We start from the raw sequence: 24,395 nt of genomic DNA on the forward strand, positions 1-24,395 counted from the left end.
CACTTACTAATCACAGAACACTTATGGCATAGGGAATACTTAAGTGGTATGTGAGTAGAAAGTAAAAGGTTGGGAACCACTGGGTTAGGGCATTGAGTTACAGAAGTTAGGGTGTAATTTTACAGCTGTACAAGATGTTTGCAGAAAAGGACACATGAAGATTTAACTGAGACAAGAGGGCTTGTGTTATAAGGAAAGACTGGATTAGCTGTTTTCCCTGAAGCATAGAAGTCTAATGGAGGTATCGAAGTATGTAAAATCACAAAGGGAATAGATAAGGTGAAGTCATTGTCTTTTACTCAGGGTGGAAGACATAGATTTAAGGTGAGAGTGAAAAGATTTAAGAGGGTTACTTTTCCCCACACAGTGGGTTGAGTTTATGGGATGAGCTACCAGAGAAAGTGGTAGAGACAAGTACAATTACAATGCTTAAAATCAATTTAGACATATTCATGTATAGGAAAGGTCTAGAGCAGGGGTGTCAAACTCAAATTCACAGAGGGCCAAAATTAAAAACTTGGACTAAGTCGTGGGCCAAACTAAATATTTATTGAAAATTTTCAACAACATCTGCATGTTTTCTCTTCTTTCAACATATGTAATGTTAAACTTTTTCTTATTAAAATAAATGTTTAATAATAGTTTTGGTTAAACTCTTTCCAGAAGAACCATTAACAAATGAGAAATAAAATATTCAATAAATAATATTACTCTATAGCCTTTAAGATCCTTTTAAATGTATTTTTTTCACAAGCCAACAAGTCAAAAAAATAACAACTTGCTTCAATGAAAATCCAATCTTTCAACTATGAACAGTCCAAAGTTAACCAAAGAAAATATGAATCCGAGCTTAGCTTGCAACACTGTGATTTACTCTGATGCACTTGGGACTAAACCAGATACTTGGCATCTCTTCTTAGATGCAAGTTCATTAAACTCTGGGGTCAGAGTTTGCCTCCCACCTGTTTTGAAAGGTCCTGTTTTGTGTCTTTCGTTTGGCCATTTTTCGTAAGGGGTTTATTACATGTGAATTAGGCGACAGGTCGCAGATGCTAATAAAAGTAAACAGAGGAGGTGGGGACGATTAGCGGGCTGACGGGCCGGCGCCAACTCATTTGCAAAGCATTCTGGGATTTGTAGTATTAGTTGTGCATGCGCTATACTGGCGCGGCAGCCAGCGGGCCAGCTCTAATACATACTTGATATGATCTTGCGGGCCAAATATAATTATATCACGGGCCAAATTTGGCCCGCGGGCCTGAGTTTGACATGTGTGGTCTAGAGGGATATGGGTCAAACAAGCAAATTGGTCTACCTCAAATATGCGATTTTATTGGTATGGTCGACTTGGCCTGAAGGTCCTATTTCCTTTCTATGACTCTATAAGTAATAATATATAAAACAATGAACAATTTGAATACTTACCCAAATATCAAAGAACCGTAGGCCACAGTTTTCACTTTTCGACATATTAAAAAGTTACTGATAATGAATAGGAGGCTATTGTCCATTGTGTTTATGTTGATAATCTAATCAGTGCCATTTTGTCCCTCCTTACTTCCCTGAAACATGCTCTCACTCACATGCACATCATCTCTCCTTTGATTTTTTTTCTGCCATTTATCAACATGAACAGTTCATCTACAAGCATGTCTTTTGGAAATGGGAGAAGCCCACGTGGTTTGGGGGGGAAATGAACGTTCCATACAGATAGTTCCCAAGCCCAGATTCAAGTTCAAGGCCCTGACTCTGTTAGGCTGAAGCACTAAATGGTCAACCACCATATAGCCCAATCAAATCTTGGGAAATAATTTTTACATGGATTTGGTGTGAATTGCAATTTTTTTCATGAATTATCTCCCTAGTGGAAGGCTTGATAATCCTCAAATTTAAATCACAGATGAAAAAGCAGTTATAAGTACCAGCAGTTACATATCAAAAGAGTGTATATTTAAAGTCACACTGAGTAAATAGGACACTTATGGTATCCACGGGGATGGTGAGCGAGTTCTGGGGGCAGTGAGGCCCCCAGAGGATCGAGTCCATCATAAAGAGTGACAACAGAATTTTAATAGTGTATAGTTTATTACATCTATGCAATGACTTTGTATGTAACAAAGGGGCAGTATTGTTTACCACATTGTGAATTTCCAACAATATAATAATATGCTTACAAGCTTTTTTTGAATACTTTATTTAAAATTTAGAGCCATGATATATAAAATTAATGAACTTAACACAAATTATAAAATGTTCATAAGTATACCTGACATATAACAGAAACTCCTCTAACCCCCCCCGACTAAAGAAAAAACCCTCTCCCTTTGTATACCCCTTACCTAAAACCACCCCTAAACTCCCCCCTAACGACCCCTTCTAAAAGAAAAAGGAAGAAAAAGAAAGGAGATGTAAACTATAATGACAGATATATATCGTGGATTGAAGTATGTTTACACGCTGTTCTGTTTTCTTCTTTGGCTTGGCTTCGCGGACGAAGATTTATGGAGGGGGTAAAAGTCCACGTCAGCTGCAGGCTCGATTGTGGCTGACAAGTCCGATGCGCAGTTATAGTTTGTGTAATATTGTAGAGTTGTAGTTTGAATAAATGTTTGTAAAAAGTAGTTGGGACACAAGTTAGGAGCAGAAAAATAAAGTTCTTTAGGATATAATTTCATTGTGATTTTGTGAACTTGCTCACTGACAGAAATAAAAAACAGGTAGATTTGCTGTGATTGTTGCAAATATCTTATTCCATTTGCATTGTGTTGCCTACTTATCAGAACTACATATTTCCAATGATGTTGCAATGCCAAACAATTCTCTCACATTTATCATTCTATTACTATTCACTCTGGATGGAAACCAGATAGAGGAGTGGAGGAGGGTAAAGATTATATGAAAATTACATGCACCATTAAAAGTCAATGGGTTGTACGTGATGAAAATGTTCTCCGCTGCATTGAAATCAGGGCAAGGAATATTGTAGGAAAGGCAGACCAGCTTAGAGTGTGGATTGGCCCGTTGAATTATGAAATTGTGGCCATTAGTGAAACTTGGTTGCAGGAGGGGCTCAATGTTCCATTGCTTTAGTTGCAATAAAATTTGGGGGGGATGAAAGGGAAAGGAATGGCATTGCTCTTCAGGGAAATTATCACAGCTGCGCTCAGGCTGGAAGAGACCAGAGGGCTAGTCTACTGAGTCTATGTGGGTGGAGCTGAGGAATGGGAAAGGTATGACCACACTCATGGAGTTTAATTATAGACCCGCCCCCCCCCACCCCACCCCCCCCAATAGTAATTGAGAATTGAAGGAGAAAATCTGTAGAGAGATAGCAGACAGCAGCAGGAAACCATAAGATTGTGATAGTAGGAGATGTTAATTTTTCACACATTGTCTGGGATTCCCATCCTGTAAAAGGGCTGGATGGCTTGGAATTTGTCAAATGTGCTCAGGAAAGTTTTCTAAATCAACATACAGAGGTACCAACTAGAGAGAGTGCAATATTGGATCTCCCATTAGGGAACAAGTCAGGACAGGTGACAGATGTGTGTGTGGGAGAACAGTTTGGGTCCAGTGATCATAATGCCATTAATTTCAAGTTAATTATGAAGAAAGATAGGTCTGGGCTTCGGGTTGAAATAATAAATTGGGAGAAGGTCAATTTTAAGGAAATGAGAAAGGATCTAGAATGCATGGATTGGGATAAGTTGTTTTCAGGCAAGGATATGAGGAAAGTGGAGGACCTTCAAAGATGAAATTTTGAGAGTACAGAGTTTGTGTGCTCTTGTTAGGATTAAAGCAAGGTTAGAAAGCATAGGGAACTTTGGTTTTTGAGGGATATTAGAGATCTGGCTCCGAAGAAGAGAGTTGTATAGGAGGTATAGGCCACATGCAATAAATTAGGTACTTGAGGAATAGAAGAATGCAAGAAAATCTTCAAGAAAGAAATCAGCAAGGCTAAAAGAAGACATGTTTGTTTTGCCAATGTGAAGGAAAATCCTAAGGGTTTTAGAGTGGTTGGCTTTGTACAGAGCCAAAAGAGATGGGAGAGGGTTTTAAATGTTTTTTCATTAGTATTCATTCAGGAAATGAGCACAGTTATGGAAAGTTAGGAAAGTAAGCAGAGAGGTCATGGAACCTTTACAGGTTAAAGAGGAGGAAGTTCTTGTTGTCTTAAAGCAAGTAAGGGTGGATAAATCCTCAGGGCCTTACAAGATATTTCTATTGGACCTTGAGGGAGGCTAGTGCAGAAATTGCAGGGACTCTGGCAGAAATATTTAAAATGTCCTTACCCATGGATGTGGTGTTGGAGGATTGGAGGGTAGTTCACGTTGTTCTGTTGTTTAAAAAAGGTTCTAAAAGTAACCCTGGAAATTATAGGTCAGTGAACCTGACATCAGTAGTAGGTAAATTATTGGAAGTTGTTCTAAGAGATTATTTGGATAGTCAGAAAATGTTTAGGGACAGTTGTGCATAGTAAGTTGTGTTTAATCAATCTTATAGAGTTTTTCATAGAAGTTACCAAGCAAGTTGACAAAGGAAAGGCTGTGGATGTTGTCTGCACAGACTTCAGTAAGGCCTTTGACAAGGTCTCACATGGGAGTTTAGTCAAGAAGGTTCAGAGGCTAGGTATTCATGATGAAGTAATGAACTGGATTCAAGAGTGGTTGGACAGGAGAAGCCAGGGAGTATTGGTGGATGATTACTTCTCAGACTGAAGGCCTATGACCAGTGGTGTGCCTCAGGGATTGCTGATGGGTCTACTGTTGATTGTCATCTATATCAATGATCTGGATGATGATGTGGTAAATTGGATCAGCAAGTTTCCAGATGACACTAAGATTGGACGAGTTGTGTACAGTGAAGAAGGTTTTCAAGCCTTGCAGAGGGATCTGGGCCAGCTGGAAAAATGGGCTGAAAATAGGCATATGGAAGTTAATGGAGACAAGTGTGAGGTGTTGCATTTTGGAAGGGCAAACAAAGGAAGGACATACACGGTAAATGACAGGGCACTGACGAGTGTGGTAGAACAGAAGGATCTGGGATTACAGATACACAATTTCCTGAAAGTGGTATCATCGGTGGATAGGGTTGTAAAGAGAGCTTTGGCATATTGGCCTTCATAAATCAAAGTATTTAATATGGGAGTTTGGGTATTATGGTAAAGTTGTATAAGGTATTGTTAAGACAAAATTTGAAGTATTGTGTGCAGTTTTGATCACCTAACTACAGAAAGATATCAATAAGATAGAAAGAACAAGGAAGATTTATTAGGATGTTGTCTGGACTTCAGAAACTGAGTTACAGGGAAAGGTTAAACAGGTTAGAACTTTGGACCGTAGAAGATGGAGGTATTTAAAATTATGAGGGGGGATAGACAGAGTAAATGTAGATAGTCTTTTTCCACTGAGGGTAGGTGAGATACAAACGAGAGGACATGGGTGAAGAGTGAAAGGGGAGATATTTAGGGAAAACTTCACACAGAGAGTGCTCGGAGTGTGGAATGAACTGCCAGCTGAAGTGGTGAATGTAGGTTCAATTTTAACTTTTAAGAAGAATTTGGACAGGTACATGATGGGAGAGGTATAGAGGACTATGGACTGGGTGCAGGTCAGTAGGACTAGGCAAAAAAAAAGGTTCAGCACAGACTAGAAGGGCTCAAGGGGCTGTTTCTATGGTTCTATTTTGAATCTATGTTTTCAATCTCTATTCCAGGGACATGAACATAATAGGATGCAGTTTCTACTTTGGATGGATTTAGCAATTTGTGGATAAATTGTGCACAATAATTGTTTGATTGGATGGCCAATGGAATATTTTCAATGTATTTTGGGATATAACTTTTTTTAAATATTTTTTTAAAGAACATCCATGGATGAATTTAAGGGTGGTAATGCAAAAATATGCATTTTAAATTATCATCTCAGTAATCTTATTTTATGTTTTTGAAAATGATCTTTGAAACAGAAGAAAAACTATCTTTATGTTACATTTACTACTGTAATCATTTTCTTATTAAAATAAAATGATAATTCAAATCACATCAGCACCTTTTCACCCAAATATCCAGAAGAGACTCTCAGTGGGGCTAATCCTGGCATGTCCAGTTTGTGGGTAGTACTGTTTCTAACCCAGTTTTTAAAACTAGAATCATAAAAGCATGGAAACAGGCCTTTGGCCGATCTTGTACATGCTGGGGAGATCTAAGACAGCAACGATGGGCTTGTAAGGTGATCCAAGAGATTCCCAAAGAAAAGAGAATAAAGGATAGATGTAAGGAGGTCCCCTAAAATAAAAAGACCCCAAAAAGAGGGAATACAACCAGAAATATGAACAGAAGAAAGAATGAGAAGAAAAAGAAAAAAATATGGGGAAAAAGAATGAAGAACCAGGATGGAGGAAAAGACACCGCATGATGGAGGTGGAGAGATTGAACTGGGACCTAATAAGGTGTCAGTGGCAGCGGCAGTGGAGCCCCAGAATGTCCCTTGAGAAGAATACTTGCCCAGGAGAGACAGGATGGCCCTGATAAGGTTGGATTGTGAGGGAACTGGGGGAAGGCAATGACCGAGCCGGTAGGAGCACTGTTGGGCGTGGGAGATTCGGGGCTCGAGGTCATTGGAGCTCAGCAGAGGTGGGGCCGATGATGACACGGGTGGTGACGGGAGTGTTGCCAGGCGTGGGAGATTCAGGGTTAGGGGAGCTGAGCCGAGGTGGAGTCAACAGCGATGCTGGTGGCAATGAGAGTGCTTCAGGTGCGGAGGGTTTGGGGACCCGAGGTCAGTGGAGCCGAGCCAAGGCAGAGTGGACAGATGCTGGTGGCGGTGGGAGCACTGTTGGGCGCAGGCAGTTCAGAGAATCGAGGTCAGGGAAGCCGAGTTGAGGTGGAGTGGACAGCAAAGAGAAGGACCCCTCAGGCTGGAAGAAAAAGTAAAGGAGAAAATAGACTTACCTGGTAAGGTCACTCCAACCAGCAAGGGCAAAGAGGTCGGGTTCAAGGTGTTGGGCTTGGAGGACTCCCAAGAGTAGCTCAGCCAGAGGGGATTTGGCGGGAAAGTATTGAAGTGCCAGTTGATGAAGTAGACAAAGACGATGTGGTCAAACAATAATCATGGCTTTTATTAGCAGAAACTCATGGTACAATAATGAAAGACGATAGATACATATACAGTTATATCCAAGGGGACTGTCCTTAACAGTAGAGATAATGCACAGCCAATATTAGTACAGCAAGGCTTGCCAGAGGGGAGACAGGTTGCTTGGCAGACATTCACCACAGTCTTCCCCCGGCAGAAGAAGGGTTAAAATCAAAAGGAAAGCTGCTAGGAAAGACTGAAGCAAGCATTACATGGATACCATGTTTGGCCTTGAGATACTCTAACAGCCAAAATACGCCAGAATCTAGCAAGCAATTGAAATATAATGAGATGTTTTATGAATATGTCAGCCTATCAGGTTGTTTAGAAATTCTGGTGCTTTGTCTCAAAACAGGTGGCTACTTTGCAACCTTGGGAACTGATACAGGTCCTGGGTCTGTAGTGTTGGAATGACTGGCTTCTGGATCCACTCCAGAATCGCCAGCGTGAGGCAGTGGAGCCTCAGCATGGCCATCTGAAAGCTTACTTGGGGTCACAGGCTGTGGGGGGGGGTGGTGGGTCCAACCTCTCAGGCTCACTGAGTAGGAGTGCGAGGAAGGGGCGAACCAGGCGAGGCCAGATCTCTTAGGGATACAGTGTCAGTACTCCCATCTGGGAATTTAACACGAGCGTAGTTGGGGTTAGTATGCAGTAGCTGAACAGGTTGGACTAGGGGGTCTGTTTTATGTGCCCAAGCGTGGCTCTTCAGCAGCACGGTTCCAGGCTCAGATAAACAGGCTGGCCAGTCCATCACAGTTCCTGATTTCCTAGGAAAGGCAAGCATACATTCATGAAGTGTTTGATTTGTTGCAGTACACAATAAAGACCAAATAGCATGGAGTGCCTCAGGCAGCACCTCCTGCCACCGGGTAACAGGGTAACCATGTGTTTTTAAAGCAAGATTAACAGTCTTCCAGACTGTAGCATTAGCCCTTTCAACCTGCCCATTGCCCTGTGGGTTGTAGCTCGTGGTACGGCTGGTGGTAATCCCCTTTCATAGCAGGGCTCACCGTAGTTCAGCGCTCATGTTGGGAAAACCAAAAATGCTGAACATTCTGTCAAGTGACTTAATGACAGACGCTGACGAGAAGTCAGGGCAGGGTATCGCAAAGGGAAACCTGGAATATTCATCAATTACAGTACGGAAATATACATTTTTGTTGTTAGAAGGTAACAGCCCTTTAAAATCTAAGCTAATCCTCTCAAAAGGTCGGGTTGCCTTGATGAGAGTGGCCTCTGGAACTTTGAAGTTTGCATTCTGCACAAACAGAACAGCTTTTAGTCAGTTTCTTGACTTCCAGAGAGTAAGGAAGATTGTTAGACCTTGTGTAGTGGAAGAATCTCATGACTCCTGGGTGGCAGTCTGCTATGGATCTCTTTTAGCCCCTCCAGCTGAGCACCAGCAGCAGATCGTGACAATGCGTCAGAGGGATCATTTAACCTGCCCGGTCTGTACTGGATCTCATAATTATAAGTTGAGAGTTCTATTCTCCAGCGTGCCATCTTATCGTTCTTGATTTTACTTTTGTGTTTAGTACTGAACATGTTGGCTACAGATTTCTGATCAGTGATGAGTAAATTTTCTGCCGGCTCGAAAGTGTCTCCAGTAGTGAACAGCTTCAATAATAGCCTGGGCTTCTTTCTCAATGGCAGGATGTTTAAGTTCAGGTCTGCGTAACGTGCGAGAGAAGAATGCCACAGGTCTGCCCTTTTGATTAAGGGTTCCTGCCAAGGCACAATCTGAGGCATCAGTTTCCACTTGGAATGGGAGATCCTCGTCAATGGACGAAAGTGCAGCTTTGGCAATATCAGCTTTAATTCTCTCAAAAACCTTCAAAGCCATTGGAGAGAGAGGAAAAGATTTAGTGTCAAACATAGGGCCTGCCTTTGAAGCGTAGTCCCGAACCCATTTGCAGTAGTTGGAAAAGAATCCCATACACCTTTTAAGGGCTTTTGCTGAGTTTGGGGGTGGTAACTTCTTAAGGGGGGCCATTCTTTCCGGGTCGGGGTGGATTTCGCTCTTGCAGGCAATGTAGCCCAGAAAGGGTAGCTCTGTCGCGTTGAACACACATTTGCCCTCGTTAAATGTAAGATTGAGTTCTTTAGCTGTTGGTAAAAATTTCTTTAAGTTGTTGTCGTGCTCAACCTGTGTTTTCCCACAGATAGTGACATTATCTACATAGGGAAACATACCCTGTAACTCGTACGTCCTAACAATCTTATCCATTTCCCTCTGAAACACTGACACACCATTAGTGACTCCAAAGGTACCCTGTCAAACTGGTATAACCCCACCAACAGCCTCAAAGGCTGTATAGGGTCGTTCCTTTTTTTTAATGGGGATTTGGTGGTAAGCTGGTTTGAAATCGATAGTGGAGAACACTTTGTATTGCACTATCTGATTAATCATTTCAATGATGTATGGCTTCGGGGTTCCAGCACTCATAGATGTTTGTTTTCAGTTTCTAGCATTTAATTGGACCGCATGGCACTTCTCAGTGTTTTGGCTAGAGTGACTGCCCGGTCGTAGGTTAAGGGCTCCGTCTCCAACAACCTCTATTGGATGTAACTGCCCTGACATCACATTCATTTGCCAGGGAGTCGAGAGCCAGAGCACAGGCAGCATCACTTTCCCCGGGTTTCTGGCATCTAGTCAGCAACTGGTGTCGAGCAAGCATCACATTCCGTGGCACTGCATAGTCAGCAGTCAGACGTTCCCGGACTATAGCCAGAGTGGTAGCTCCTTGCGTAACAGCGAAAGGGACCTCACCCAGCAGAGTTCAGGTGGCCCCAATGTATCGCCTCATTGACCACGTTGTTTCGAGCCATGTAGTAATCAAAACAAGCAATCCAGTGGTTGAAAATTTCTCTGGCCCTCGGGGCAGACTGGTCGATTATCAGCCGCTCTGGTTTGAGTGCTGCATCCATTTCTGCTAATAAAATTGAAGTGCCAGTTGATGAAGTAGACAAAGACGATGTGGTCAAACAATAATCATGGCTTTTATTAGCAGAAACTCATGGTACAATAATGAAAGGCAATAGATGTATATACAGTTATATCCAAGGGGAGTGTCCTTAACAGTAGAGATAATGCACTGCCAATGTTAGTACAGCAAGGCTTGCCAGAGGGGAGTCAGGCAGCTTGGCAGACATTCACCATAAGTATCATTACGGGGTGGCCTAGAGTCAGAAAGCAAGGTTGAGGAGGAGGAGGAAGAACAAGGGAACAAAAGAAGGATATTACAGGGAGATGAAAGACAGATAAAGGAGGTAGAGGGCCTGATGCCTTTTGCCAGAGAAATACTGGAAGCCATTAGCCAGATAAAAAAACCTTTGAAGATACTGGTGGCAGGGCAGGGGCCAATTAATGAAAGGTTGGGTAACTTGATGGAAAGGGTATCAGAAACAGAAGAGAGAATTGAGAGGGTGGAAGAAAGATTGGATAAGAGGGAGAACAAAATGGAGGCAAGGGAAAGGAATATGGGAAAAGATAGATACCTTAGAAAACATCAGTTAAAATTGTTGGGGTGAAGGAGGATATGGAGGAGAGAAACACGATAGGGTTCCTGAAAAAGTGGATCGCAAATATACTGGGGAGGGAACAAATTGGAAATAATCTGGAAATAGAATGGGCCCACCGGCCTCTCATCCCTCCACCTGGGGCCAAACCAATGGCCACACTCTATTCTGGTAAGGCTCTTTTGCTACCCAGATAGAGAGAAGATTTTACAGGCGGTGGCGGTGGATGCGAAGACAAGGGAGGGGGGTCGGTGGAATTTGGCAGGGATGGTTTTATTCTACCCAGACATAAGCATGATGCTATTGAATTGGAGGAGGGAATTTGACCTGGTTAAATAGAGCCTTAAACAAAAAGGAATTGAGTTTACCCTCCTTTACGTGGCAACATTGAAGATAGGAAGGGTGGGAGGGGAAAGAAAGTTTTTTAAGGATCCAAGGGAGGCAATGGACTTTGTAAAAACCCTGCCACCACTTTGGGATTAAGTGTAAATGTAAATAAGGGGGAAAGACGAAATCAGTGGACTGTAACTATTGTAATTGTGATAAATTCAAGGGAACATGTTTTTTTCATAATGTTTAAAGATGAATGTATATTAGAAGTAAGAATTAATATGGGGAGATCCAAGAAAGGGAAGAAGGTACAAGAGGTAAATGGGTGCATTGAGCACCTCAAAATGGCAGGGGAATTGGTACCAATTGCTTGGTTATTGGTGCGGGTGGGTGGGGGGGGGGTGAAAGAGTGGTAAAGGTAAACTGGGAAGCTGAAAAGAGGAAGGGTTTTCTAGGGTGTTTTTCATTTTCTTCTAAATGTGGGTATTAGTTTTGTTAATTTGTTTAGTTCTTGTGTGGTGCATGGTTGTCTGCGCCAAGGATCTATGGAGGAGAACCAGAACAGAGGTTAAGTATCAGGGGATGAGAAAGAAGGGGAATGATATAATGGATTGGTTTGGGGATAATGGATAAGTCCATCAAGTTCTTGAGTTTTAATGTAAAGGGGAAAAACAGGTAAATTAAGAGAAGAAGAGTCTTGGTACACCTAAAAAGATGCAGGCACATATAGTGTTTTTACAAGAGACCCACCTTACATGACAAGAGCAAGAGCATTTAAAGAGGGGGTGGGTTGAGCAGCTTGCAATGTCATCCTTCAATTCCAGAGCCAGAAGAGTGGCTATCTTGATAGGAAAGAATGTTCAAGAAAGTGATGGTCAAGAAAATGGTTACTGACTCAGTGGGGAGATTCATGATGATGCATTGTCACATATTCTTAGAACCCTGGACTCTTATGAATATTTATGCCATGAACTTCAATGACAAAAAATTTATACAGGACATATTCTTAAAAGTATCCGAAGGGTGGAAGAATGTATTGATTGAAAGGGATTTTAATTTTTGACTGGATCTGGTCATGGACAAATCAGCAAAGAAGGTAACAAGGGCCAGGGTGGCTCTGTCTATCTTAGACATTATGACAGAGCTAAATCTCAAAGATATCTGGAAAGGCTGAATCCAAGAAAAAGGGAATTACTCCTTTTACTTGAGACAACATGATTCTTACACCAGAATTGATTTATTTTTGGCATCAGCCCAATTGGAGGGTAGGATAGTGGAGACTGAATACATGACTTGACTACTGTCTGACCATTCACTTTTGACTCTGTCAATTATAATGCCAGATAAGCAGGCCTCGGTGTATAGATAGCACCTGAATATGTTGGTGTTGGGAAGATCAGAATTTTGTAGCTTTGTTAGAGTTCAAATAGAAATATGCTGTGAGACAAACTGCCCCTCTATTGAAGATAATGTCCTAATATGGGACATATTGAAGGCTTATTTAAGGGGCCAGATAATTGGTTATACCAAGAGCATCAAAAAGGGGTTCATGAAGGAGGTTAATACATTAGAAGAGGAGATAGCTCAGCTGGAAAATAACTTTTAAAGAACAGGCACAGAAGAAAAATACAGGAATTTGGTGAATAAAAAGCTCAAACATAATACATTACAAATATATAAGATATAAAAGTTGATTTTAAGATCTAGATAGCAGTATTATGAGCTGGGGGAGAGGGCCCACAAAGACTTGTCCTGGCAGGTGAGGGCAGAAGAGGCCTCAAGAACAATCAATGTGATTCAAACATGGGAAGTCAAGATCTCATATAAACTAAAATAAATAAATGAAACATTTGGAAGATTTTATAAAGAATTATATAAATCTGAGTCAGGAGATAATCCTACTAAAATAGATAATTTTTTGCTTTCATTGGAACTGCCAAATTTGGATCAGGAAGAGGAAGAAGAACTGAGCACCCCCTTCTCTAAAGAGGAGATTGCATGGACCCTGAACTCTTTGCAGGCTTGGGGAGAACGGTTTCCCCGCTGAATTTTATAAAGAATTCAAAGATCTTTTAATGCCCCTTCTTATGAAGGTGGTAGATCAGGCAGCAGAAACGAATACCCTCCCGGAGACTTTCTCCACAGCAATCATATTGGTGATTCCAAAAAAAGGCATGGACCCATTGGATCATGCCTTGTATAAACCCATCTCGTTATTAAACACAAATTATAAAATCATTGCAAAAGCATTGCCCAATAGGTTGGCAGAATATTTGCCAAAACTAATGAATCCAGTCCAAGCTGGATTTGTAGAAAGGAGGAAAACAGCATAGCTAGATAGTTTAATATAGTACATCTGGCACAGTTCGATGGATCCAGGAGTGGCCATAGCTTTGGATGTGGAAAAGGCCTTTGACAGATTGGAGTGGGACTTTTTGTTCAAGGTACTGGAGCAATTTGGATTGGGTCAAACATTTATTAATTGGGTAAGGACACTTTACTGTAAACTCCAACCAAAAATTATTACAAATGGACAGATGTCTTTAATGTTTCCTTTGAGGAAGGTCCAGTAGGCAGGGCTGTCCATTTTCCCCAGGCTGTTCATACTGGCAATTGAGCTGCTGGTGGAAACCTTTCAGCAGGATCCAGACATAAAGGGTTTCAGGGTGGGCCAGGTGGAACACAAAATCGAACTTTTCGCTAATGATGGTTTAGTATATTTGACAGATCCCGGGTGGGTCATTGGCCAGGCTGAGGACCACACTGGAGGATTATGGGAAGGTTTTGGGGTAAAAAGTAAATCCAGACAAAAGTGAGATTATGCCTTTGATGAACGGGGATTATACAATATCAACAGAGAAGTCAATTTAAATGGCTGCAAGAGGGCATTAAATGTTTGGGGTTAAAAGCGGACAAAGATTTGTGCAATTTATGCAATCTTAATGATCTCCTTTTGCTCCGGAAGATTGAGGAGGACTTTGCTAGATGGAGGATTCTACCCATAACACTGGAGGCAGAGTTAACTGTGTCAGAATGAAGGTGATGCCAAGGCTCCAGTATCTTTTTCAATCATTACCCATTTCATTGTCACAGGGCTTTTTTAAGATGATTAATGAATGTGTCAGAAAGTTCCTGTGGAGTGGTAAAGTGGCTAGAATCTCCATGGAAAAGTTGATCTGGGGGAGTTTAAAAAGACCTGATTTAAAGAAAGATTACCAGGCAGCTCTGAATGGGCAACTAAAGCAGCATCGTCTGCAAAGAGTAGTTCACGGACATGTCCATGAACTACTCTTTGCAGACGATGCCGCTTTAGTTGCCCATTCAGAGCCAGCTCTTCAGCGCTTGACATCCTGCTTTGCGGAAACTGCCAAAATGTTTGGCCTGGAAGTCAGCCTGAAAATAACTGAGGTCCTCCATCAGCCAGCTCCCCACCATGACTACCAGCCCCCCCACATCTCCATCGGGCACACAAAACTCAAAACGGTCAACCAGTTTACCTATCTCGGCTGCACCATTTCATCAGATGCAAGGATCGACAACGAGATAGACAACAGACTTGCCAAGGCAAATAGCGCCTTTGGAAGACTACACAAAAGAGTCTGGAAAAACAACCAACTGAAAAACTTCACAAAGATAAGCGTATACAGAGCTGTTGTCATACCCACACTCCTGTTCGGCTCCAAATCATGGGTCCTCTTCTGGCATCACCTATGGCTCCTAGAACGCTTCCACCAGCGTTGTCTCCGCTCCATCCTCAACATTCATTGGAGCGCTTTCATCCCTAACGTCGAAGTACTCGAGATGGCAGAGGTCGACAGCATCGAGTCCACGCTGCTGAAGATCCAGCTGCGCTGGGTGGGTCACGTCTCCAGAATGAAGGACCATCGCCTTCCCAAGATCGTGTTATATGGCGAGCTCTCCACTGGCCACCGTGACAGAGGTGCACCAAAGAAAAGGTACAAGGATTGCCTAAAGAAATCTCTTGGTGCCTACCACATTGACCACCGCCAGTGGGCTGATATCGCCTCAAACCGCGCATCTTGGCGCCTCACAGTTTGGCGGGCAGCAACCTCCTTTGAAGAAGACCGCAGAGCCCACCTCACTGACAAAAGGCAAAGGATGAAAAACCCAACACCCAACCCCAACCAACCAATTTTCCGCTGCAACCGTGTCTGCCTGTCCCGCATCGGACTTGTCAGCCACAAACGAGCCTGCAGCTGACGTGGACATTTACCCCCTCCATACATCTTCGTCCGCGAAGCCAAGCCAAAGAAAACCAGGCAGCCCAGGCAAGATTTATTGACTCCCTCTTTGAGGTAGGGCCCCTCTCCCCTCCTAGGCACAAATTGGACTACATGCAGTATCAGGAGAGTTTGTATATAAATGGGACACTAAATTAATTTCAAAGAAAACAGATAACCCCAAACTAAAGTATGTTCTTCAGATGTGGCAAAAAATGAATCAATGTATTGGATTGAAGGTGAATATATCTCCCAAAACACCTTTGACCCAGAACAAGTTAATACCCTTGGCTCTGGATAATAAAATCCTGGACACCTGGTGCCAGAAAGGGGATCAGGTGTATCAAGGATTGTTACAAGCGAAGGCAGCTCATCTTATTCAAGAAGTTGAAGAACAAATATAATTTGACAATTAGAACATTCTCTGCTATCTACAAATAAGATATTTCTTAAGGGGAAAATTGGGACCATCTATGACCCTATCTAGATGTAGTAACATGGAGATTCTAATTTGACAGAGGAATGTGTGTAAATTTATCTCTAAGATGTATTACATATTCCAAGCGAGGGCCTGAAGCCAGGCTCACACAGGTTGAGGGAGAGATGGGAGTTGGACTTGGGCACAACAATCAATAAAGAGTGATGGCAACACCTGTGTCTGGACAGTGTGACTGGAGTCATAAATGCCAGTTACAGATTGGTGCAATACACCTTCTTCTACCAGTTGTACCTCACACCACAAATATTATATAAATCAAAGCCAGAAATTTCCAGAAATGTGGTGTTGAGGTTGGAACTTCTGTCCACTCCACCTGGCTATGTACAAAGGTAAGATCTTTCTGGGAAGACCTGGGGGACATTCTGAAGAAAAATTAAGGTGAATTTTTCACAGATGCAGTATTGTACCTTCTAGGAGATATTTGAAATGTGAGTTTTAGATGGTCCAAATATCAAATTCAGTTTGTGAAGGTCACCTGGTGGTAGCCAGGAAGCGTATAGCAGTTTTGTGGAAGTCCAACTCCCAACTAAATACCGCATGATGGAATGTGGAAATGTAGAATTGCCATCACCTGGAGAAAATCACATACAATCTAAGGAAGAAACCTAATGCATTCGTTAAGGTGTGGCAACCTTACTTAAAATATATTGGCACTCAGATTGATTAGTTCCCTGTCACACCCCCATTATCAAAATAGGAGTACTGTAGCAATCCATTCCAGCAGGGAAATGAATGTGATCAAAGAAGTGGGACGTGGTGCAAGCGATGTGTTTCTTTAAGTTTCGATTTGAGTTTGTTTTACTTTCTATTTAATTTAATTGTATCTGTAATTTAATTGACTATACTTTCAATTGTATGAAGGTGGGAGATGGGGGGTGGTATAAATACGTACTCTGTATGTTACATGAATGTTAAAAAAGATTATATGATTTGCTTGAATTTTACAAGTCTATAAAAATTAAAATTAAATATTTTTTTTTTAAATTGTGCATGCTGATGAAGTTGTCTACCTGAACCAGTCACATTTGCTTGTGTTTGACATGTATCTCTCTAAGCCAGTAGTTTTCAAACTGCCCTCCAAACTCATATTCCAACTTAAGCAATCTGTTATGTGCCCAAAGGGCACCAAAACCCAGCAGCAACAGAAGTTCACCAAGACAAATGATTACTTAAACAAAAGTTGCTTTTAATTTTCTTTAAACATATAAACAGGATCAAACTTTAACTTATTACTATTAACTTAACCCAACTTAACCCCCTTCTAATTCTAAGCACATGTGTGTATAATGTGTATATTTTCAGGAAAGTTCTTTGTTTTAATAGTCCAATCATTCACTTCTCATTTCTCCAAGTTCACCGGTATCAGGCAATTCTTATACTGTGCACAGAATTTAACATTTATGAATTTTCACTAGGCTTTGGTGCTTCAAGGTAAATGGTTACTGCTCAGGAAGGTTCTTGTTGGTTTCAGAGAGATACTTGTTGCTCATTGGACACACACAAACTGATTTCCTCCGATCAGTCACTTTAGTGTCTTGCTGAAGAAACTTGCCCCATCATGGGTTTTCTAAATGATAACCACTTCTTCCAGGTCACCACAGAGTTCCTCTTGTTTCCTTTATTTCAGGAGAAATACTCTAGCCAGCCATTTCCTCTTGTAAGGACTACAGGGGTTTTCAACAGGCTGAAATCAGAACTCACAATCGGTCTTCAAAATGGGGTTTTCAACAAGCCTGTCAGCTTGCCATGTTGCAGCCTCTAAAGCTACTGCAGAACTGCCTTCTTCCTCCCCCTAAGAGAAGAATCCTGTTTCTTCTTTCCTCTCTGGTTATAAAAACCAGAACTTTTTGCAGGGCTCCAGACCCAATCTGTGAAAGTTCTTTATCAGCACTTGAGCCCAGACTTTTCCATTTTCGCCTGCTATTGAAATTCTTTCCAAAGCAGTTCCATTTTCTCTGCAAAGCCACTGGTGCCTGAAAGTCTAGCTTCAACAAAGCTCTGTATTTTAAATGAGATGTGAAGTGTAAGTATCTGTTTGTAAAGTGACCAACAATGAACCTCCACAATCTATCTCTTTTAAAGACATATTTATATGTAATATAACCTGTAATAAAACCCTATGCCATAAATACTCTAGTAAGAGATTACTTAAGGTGGTATGTGAGTGGAAAGAAACAGTTTAAAAACCACTGTTTTAATCATACCTAATTGACTCGTTTCATAACTCCAAAGGAACTGGGCCAATGACAATTTGTCTCAAGCAAAATATTTCACTAACAATTGGTTCTAGAGCAGTGGTCTCAATCTTCCCTTCCTACTCACAAACCACACCTTAAGCAATCCCTTACTAATCACACGGACAAGTTGCTCTTGTGTCTTGGTGTGAGCTTGCAGGCGCCTCAGATTGAAGAGACTGCCATCCGTGCGGTACCGGATGTAAACAGCGTCTTCATTGTTGGGGTCTTTCATGGCTTGGTTCAGCATCATGCTGAAGAAGATTGAAAAGAGGGTTGGTGCGAGAACACAGCCTTGCTTCACGCCATTGTTAATGGAGAAGGGTTCAGAGAGCTCATTGCTGTATCTGACCCGACCTTGTTGGTTTTCGTGCAGTTGGATAATCATGTTGAGGAACTTTGGGGGACATCCGATGCGCTCTAGTATTTGCCAAAGCCCTTTCCTGCTCACGGTGTCGAAGGCTTTGGTGAGGTCAACAAAGGTGATGTAGAGTCCTTTGTTTTGTTCTCTGCACTTTTCTTGGAGCTGTCTGAGGGCAAAGACCATGTCAGTAGTTCCTCTGTTTGCGCGAAAGCCGCACTGTGATTCTGGGAGAATATTCTCGGCGACACTAGGTATTATTCTATTTAGTAGAATCCTAGCGAAGATTTTGCCTGCAATGGAGAGCAACGTGATTCCCCTGTAGTTTGAGCAGTCTGATTTCTCGCCTTTGTTTTTGTACAGGGTGATGATGGTGGCATCATGAAGATCCTGAAGCAGTTTTCCTTAGTCCCAACAAAGCTTGAAAAACTCATGCAGTTTGGCATGCAGAGTTTTGCCGCCAGCCTTCCAGACCTCTGGGGGGATTCCATCCATACCTGCTGCTTTGCCACTTTTCAGTTGTTCGATTGCCTTATATGTCTCATCCTGGGTGAGGACCTCTTCCAGCTCTAGCCTTAGGGGCTGTTGAGGGAGCTGGAGCAGGGCGGAATCTTGGACTGAGCGGTTGGCACTGAAAAGAGATTGGAAGTGTTCTGACCATCGGTTGAGGATGGAGATCTTGTCGCTGATGAGGACTTTGCTGTCTGAGCTGCGCAGCGGGCTTTGGACTTGGGGTGAGGGGCCGTACACAGCCTTTAGAGCCTCGTAGAAACCCCTGAAGTCGCCAATGTCCACGCTGAGCTGGGTTCGTTTGGCGAGGCTAGTCCACCACTCATTTTGGATCTCCCGGAGTTTGCGCTGAAGATGCAACTTGTCCGTGAACTACTCTTTGCAGACGATGCCGCTTTAGTTGCCCATTCAGAGCCAGCTCTTCAGCGCTTGACGTCCTGCTTTGCGGAAACTGCCAAAATGTTTGGCCTGGAAGTCAGCCTGAAGAAAACTGAGGTCCTCCATCAGCCAGCTCCCCACCATGACTACCAGCCCCCCCACATCTCCATCGGGCACACAAAACTCAAAACGGTCAACCAGTTTACCTATCTCGGCTGCACCATTTCATCAGATGCAAGGATCGACAATGAGATAGACAACAGACTCGCCAAGGCAAATAGCGCCTTTGGAAGACTACACAAAAGAGTCTGGAAAAACAACCAACTGAAAAACCTCACAAAGATAAGCGTATACAGAGCCATTGTCATACCCACACTCCTGTTCGGCTCCTGATCATGGGTCCTCTACCGGCACCACCTACGGCTCCTAGAACGCTTCCACCAGCGTTGTCTCCGCTCCATCCTCAACATCCATTGGAGCGCTTTCATCCCTAACGTCGAAGTACTCGAGATGGCAGAGGTCGACAGCATCGAGTCCACGCTGCTGAAGATTCAGCTGCGCTGGATGGGTCACGTCTCCAGAATGGAGGACCATTGCCTTCCCAAGATCGTGTTATATGGCGAGCTCTCCACTGGCCACCGTGACAGAGGTGCACCAAAGAAAAGGTACAAGGACTGCCTAAAGAAATCTCTTGGTGCCTGCCACATTGACCACCGCCAGTGGGCTGATAACGCCTCAAACCGTGCATCTTGGCGCCTCACAGTTTGGCGGGCAGCAACCTCCTTTGAAGAAGACTGCAGAGCCCACCTCACTGACAAAAGGCAAAGGAAGAAAAACCCAACACCCAACCCCAACCAACCAATTTTCCCCTGCAACCGCTGCAACCGTGTCTGCCTGTCCCGCATCGGACTTGTCAGCCACAAACGAGCCTGCAGCTGACGTGGACTTTTTACCCCCTCCATAAATCTTCGTCCGCGAAGCCAAGCCAAAGAAGAAAGAAGAACTAATCACAGCACTTATGGCATAGGGATTGCTTAAGATGGAATGTGAGTTTAGGGGGACAGTTTGAAAACCACTGCCTAAATCTATGTTGTTGAGATGTTTCTGCTAGGATAATCACAAAGGGAGCAGACAGTGCAGGTAGGAGAGCAAAGAGTGATATGTGGAAGACATTTGCTGCACATTAGGATGTAGGCATCTGTCACATTTGTGGCCCGAAATGTGAAGTTAATAAAGCATTAAACACAAGTTTATCAGGTAAACTTCTCCGTGGCTTGTTATTTTCCAGCTTCCCTTTGTTCTCCTGCTTGTGTTCTTATCTCTCTCTCATACCACGTGACTTCTGGTACATCTCATACATATTCATTATCATGACATCCCTCCTTTAATCAGAAATAAACTTTACCTTCACTTACCAATATCCCTTGGAAGCATACAAACATCATAACTAATGGTAATACTATAACTCAACTACATAAAATTTACTTCCTACAGCATTCATACATGCACTTTATGATATAAGATTAAAATACTGTCCCAAAGTTCTTATTAAAACTATGGCACAAAGTCTTCGTATCGTTTGGGCACTTTCCGGTTTCGTTTCGGCCTGCCTGCGATATTGTCGTCGCTTCTCGGTTGTTCACTCTCGGCGTCAGAAATACTGCTCACCACGGCTCCGGGTGTTTCTGGCGCTCTAGTCACTTCATCAGGAGTGCTGGTAACTGCCTCTGGAACATCATCAGGTCTCTCAGTTTCAGCATCTCGTATTGGCCTTTCAACCTCTTCACTCAATATATCTCTGGACTGGTACCTTTTTACACCTGAGACATTTCTCTTATACAGGACTCCAGTCGGAGACTTGACTGTCACCATACTGCCACTTCTGGATACGACAGTATAGGGTTGATGGTAATAAGGTGTGTCTAGCTTACCACCAGTTTCATGCCTCACTAGAACATTATCTCCTGGCATGATGTCTGAGTACTTGGCTCCACGTTTCAAATCTGTGTACAGCTTTGCTGCACCTTTCTTTTCAGCATCGTGGTCCCTCATCTCTTGGTCGTCTCGGATTTCCTTTATTTCTGGCATTTTTGTGCGGATTTTTCTCCCAAAAAATGCTTCTGCAGGACTTTTTCCAGTGGTTGCATGAGGCGTTGCTTGATAGACAGCCACATAAGATAGCAATGCTTCTCGCCAATTTTGTCCTTCTGCGTGTGCAATCCTCAATCGTTTTTCAATGGACTGATTTTGTCTCTCTACTTCTCCGTTGGCTTGCGGCCATTTCGGAGTTACTTTATGATGGTGAATACCTGTGGTCCTCATGTATTCCGCAAATGTCTCTGAAATGAATTGTGGACCATTGTCAGAGTATAATGTAACAGGTAATCCATATCTTGCGAATATCTCTGCTTACGCTTGTATTGTTTTTTCAGTGGTTGTGGACTTCAACACCACGTACTCATAGTATCTGCTGTAGTAATCTATCACTACCATAATTGATTCACCCGTCGGTAAAGGTCCAAGAAAATCAACAGCTACGTCGATCCATGGTCCTGTCGGAAGTAGCGTACTCCGGATCGGTTCTGGCGGATTACTCCTACTTGTGATTTGACATCTATGACAAGTTTTAACAAATTTCTCTGCGTCTTTATCACAACTTGGCCACCATACCTTGGTCCTGAGGTTTTGCTTGGTACCAACAATACCTAGGTGTCCTTCATGCACTAAGGATACGATCTTCGGTCTCAATCTTTGTGGTATCACCAATCTGCAACCTCTTAATACACACTGTCCGATGCAACAAAGTTCGTCTCTAATGGGAATGTAAGCCTTGTGAATACACTTGTCCCATTGTCCACTCTGTATGCATTCTCTTACTTCCTTGAGTTTTGGATCACGTTCGGATTCTCTCTCGACTTCCTTCGTAGTCACAGCTTTCGGTGTCGCCTGAATAGCTACGAAGCGTACAAAGCTCTCTGTTTCTGTTCCCAATTCTGACTTGGATTGTGGACATCCATCCTTCACCAATCTGGACAGCGGATCAGCAATGTTTGCTTTCCCTGCAATGTGGATTACTTTATATTTGTAGGGTTGTAGTCTGAGTACCCATCTCTCTATTCTGGTACATGGTTTGGATCTAGGTGCATAGATCACCTCTAATGGCTTATGATCTGTGATGAGTTCAAATTCAATGCCGTATAAATATGCATGGAACCTCTCACAGGCCCATAAAAGTCCGAGTGCTTCTTTCTCTGTCTGAGAGTATCTTCTTTCCACATCTGATAACGATCTGCTGGCATAGGCAATGATTCTTGGTCCTCCATCATGCATCTGGACCAACACGGCTCCTAAACCAATCGGGCTGGCATCCGCTATGACTTTGGTTGATGCCGCCGGATCGTAATATCCAAGAGTTTTTGCATCTGTCAGGCTTTGCTTCAGCGCTGTGAACGCTTTCTTCTGCTCAGATCCAAAATGAAATGGTACACCTTTCCTGGTTAGTTTCCTTAGTGGTTCTGCCACTGTAGCGAAATTAGGAATAAACTTTGCACAAAAATTGACCAATCCCAGGAAACTCCTCACCTCTGTTGCGTTCTGAGGTGCACGTGCCTCTGCAATAGCTTTCATCTTGGCCTCTGCAGGGTTTAGTCCTTCCCGTGTAAGTCTGTGTCCCATGAAGTCCATTTCTGACACACCGAACTGGCACTTGTTTCCATTCACGGTAAGGCCTGCCTCCTGTAGTCTAGATAGTACACGCCTCAACCGTTTATCATGCTCTTCCTTCGTTGGTGCATGGACTATGATGTCGTCAGAAATGTTGGCAACTCCAGGAATGCCTTGAATCACTCGACGGATTTCATATTGGTAGATCTCCGAAGCTGCATTAATTCCAAATGATAGTCTCTTGTAACGATACAATCCACAGTGAGTCACAAATGTTGTCACATCTCGGGAACCTGGATCCAGCTCTAATTGATGATAGCCCCATTTCAGATCAATTTTTGAGAATACCTTGCTGGTAGTTAGTTCTTGAAGTATTTCCTCCACTGTTGGTATAGGGTGTCGTTCTCTAATTATAGCTTCATTGGCCATTCTCATGTCAACACATAGTCTTATGTCACCCTTTGGTTTGGGCATAATCACTACGGGACTGACCCATTGTGTCGAATGTTCCACCAGTTCAATAATGTCTTGTTCGACCAATTCTTTAATTTTGGCTTCGACTTTCCCACAAAGTCCAAACGGAGTTCGGCGCATTGGTTGTGCCTTGGGTTTGACCGTTTCATGTACCACTAGCTTCAATTGTCGACCTTTCAGCTTTCCTACTCCTTGGAAGACTGCGGGGAATTCTTGCTTCATATCCTCGTATGACTGAATTGAATTGACACAAGCTCCAATATGAAGTATTGCCAGGTCTTGCGCTGTGCTTCTACTCAGCAATGGTTCTCCCCTCTCTTCTATGACCATAAACTCTGCTTCAGTGTACTTATCTCCAGCTTCAACAGTTGCAGTAAAACATCCAATGGTTTGCAATGGCTTGGTTGCTGTGTATGGATACAGTTTCTTGGAACACTTCTTTGAGGTACAGATGATCTTTTTCCTTTTCAACTTCTCCCATAAATGTCGATCAATCACATTACTGTCACTGCCTGAATCTACAATGACCTGCACCGTCACTCCACCAATGATCACTGGGACCTTCTCATGATGTATTTCATTCAACGTAAATTGGTAACAACTCTGTTCCTCCTGGGTATCATCATCGTCACCGTCTATCTGCCGAATGGTATCTTTCTTTCCAGGATACTTTCCTTTCCCCCAGGCTTTGCCTTTGGAAGTTGTACTCTTCCTCTTCTGGTCTGCATTGGACTTGCTTTTGCACTTCTTTGCAAAGTGGTCCTTACCTCCACACTTTCTGCAAACTTTGCCTTTGGCCGGGCAATATGGGTCTTTTCCAAAGTGACCTCGGTTTCCACATCGATAACACTCCACGTCCTGTGTCGACGTATATCTTGGCTGATTATGGCGATGTGAGAGCCTCTTAATTTGCTGGCTTGAGTTGTCTTTCAGGGTCATGGTATGAAATTGCCCTTCAACAGCTTCTAATGCAGCAGCAATGGTTAAAGCATCAGTGAGTTCCAACTCACTCCCTCTTTCCAGTAGACGTCTTCTGAGTTTATCTGATCT

The 24,395-nt window shown here is 42.9% G+C and overlaps 1 protein-coding gene and 1 long non-coding RNA gene across 13 annotated transcripts in view; one reads left to right on the plus strand and one right to left on the minus strand.

Moving 5' to 3' along the window:
• The window catches only part of LOC138760870 (centromere protein J-like), a 221,397-nt gene that overhangs the window by 82,349 nt on the left and 114,653 nt on the right, over window positions 1-24,395 (plus strand). The gene's annotated exons all lie outside the window — the stretch shown is intronic.
• Window positions 1-24,395, minus strand: part of LOC138760877 (uncharacterized) — a 102,158-nt gene that overhangs the window by 24,992 nt on the left and 52,771 nt on the right. The gene's annotated exons all lie outside the window — the stretch shown is intronic.

Source organism: Narcine bancroftii, chromosome 4, assembly GCF_036971445.1.
Source record: "Narcine bancroftii isolate sNarBan1 chromosome 4, sNarBan1.hap1, whole genome shotgun sequence".
In the NCBI taxonomy this organism is placed as follows: domain Eukaryota; kingdom Metazoa; phylum Chordata; class Chondrichthyes; order Torpediniformes; family Narcinidae; genus Narcine; species Narcine bancroftii.